At 39.8% G+C, this 1,561-nt stretch overlaps 1 pseudogene; it reads right to left on the reverse strand.

The window, feature by feature from the left end:
- Positions 1-431: 431 nt before the first annotated feature.
- LOC102839729 overlaps positions 432-1,561 on the reverse strand; it is a 2,160-nt pseudogene continuing 1,030 nt past the window's right edge.

Raw genomic sequence — 1,561 nt, forward strand, 5'->3', positions numbered from 1 at the left:
TTGAACCACTGACTTTGCAGTTCAAACGACTTTGCAGTCTGACGCATTAGCCCACAGCGCCACACCAGGATTCCTTATATTAGTCTTCTTCAAACAAATATTTCTTAAAAACAAAAGCAAAGTTCATTCCCATTTTGTAGAATTTGGTTTACATATTGACTAATAGCTGGAAGGCAAATACAACTTATATAAATATAGTTGCAAAATGTAAGCTATTAGTATTTTACTGTATTTAAGTATTTGAAGTACAGAACTCAGACTATACACTAAAAGATGCAATAAATCAATTCCTAGCATAAGGTGGCTATGCGGTACTAACTGGATGACACCTAACAACAACAACAACAACAACAACAACAACAATATCCTATGTTAAAATTGGAAAAGATTGTACTAGAAAAATACCACCTTCTTTATTGCAAATGTACCATTTACTTTCCACAACCAAAAGTTTTGTTCTAATTTTCACAAAGCTCTAAATCTGTTGAAGACACACTGGGCTGCACAGTTCTTACAGCATTTTCAAAATCTATATAAGCTATTGGTGGAATTTGGTCTGGTGTTATTATGGTAATGTCAGCAGTTTGCAAACAGCGAACAGGACCCAACGAAGCTCTCTGCAAAGCTGTGTCATGTCCACCCCAGAGAACCCATCAGACCACTGCACAAACAAGGTCCATCTCTTCTTCTCTGAGGCAACACTGTTCCGTGGACTACTATCTGTTTTCTGGTGGGCATAAAGCTTCTTCACCAATCTTCTCCTAGCAGCCTCATCAGTTTCTTGTGGCAGATTGGTTGCTCCTACCGCTAGAATTCTATCTTCAGGGGATGAAGTTCTCCATCTAACTGAACTAAAAATTCCATTTTTATTCTTCTATAAGATTCATGCTCACTATCTCCTTGTTAAATCAATCTCATCAAAAAATATCACCACTGGTTGCCGACACCTCGCAATAGCAAGCAAAGCATGGACCACTTTTGCCCCCTCACCTGCCTATTTAGAAGTCAAAGATGAAGCAGAAATGCCTAAGAATGTTACCCCAGACTGCCTCACAATGCATTTGTCAATTTGAGTTTTACCAGTCCCAGGAGGGCCAAAGGGCAGAATTCCCTTAGGGGATCCCTCCCATAAGCCATTAAAGATATCTGGCCTGAGCATGGGCCATACAACACTCTCCTTTATTGTGGTTCTGGCAAATTCTACTCCTGCTATCTCCTCCCAATTTGCTGGCAGTCCATGATCCATAATCTCATTCATGAAAAGCTCAATCATCTTTGGCTCAAGGTTCTTCAAACGCTAGCCAACTGGATGTGGTGGTTGTATAGGCCCTGGGCCATATAGTTTACACTGCATCCTCCATTTGGATCTCCCCCATCTTGTTTCAGCACAGGAAGAACACATTTTCCAAAGGTTTCTCAAGATCTACCAGCTCCCAGAAATTTTTTCACACCTCTATATGAAGACCCTGAAGCCTGCTGGGATTGGTGGCACTTTTTTTTTTTTTTTTTTTTTTTTTTAACTAACCAACCATAATTGTTCTTTGGCAGTTTTAAAAGTAGG

Source organism: Chrysochloris asiatica, unplaced genomic scaffold (genome assembly GCF_000296735.1).
Source record: "Chrysochloris asiatica unplaced genomic scaffold, ChrAsi1.0 scaffold00098, whole genome shotgun sequence".
Taxonomy (NCBI): Eukaryota; Metazoa; Chordata; class Mammalia; order Afrosoricida; family Chrysochloridae; genus Chrysochloris; species Chrysochloris asiatica.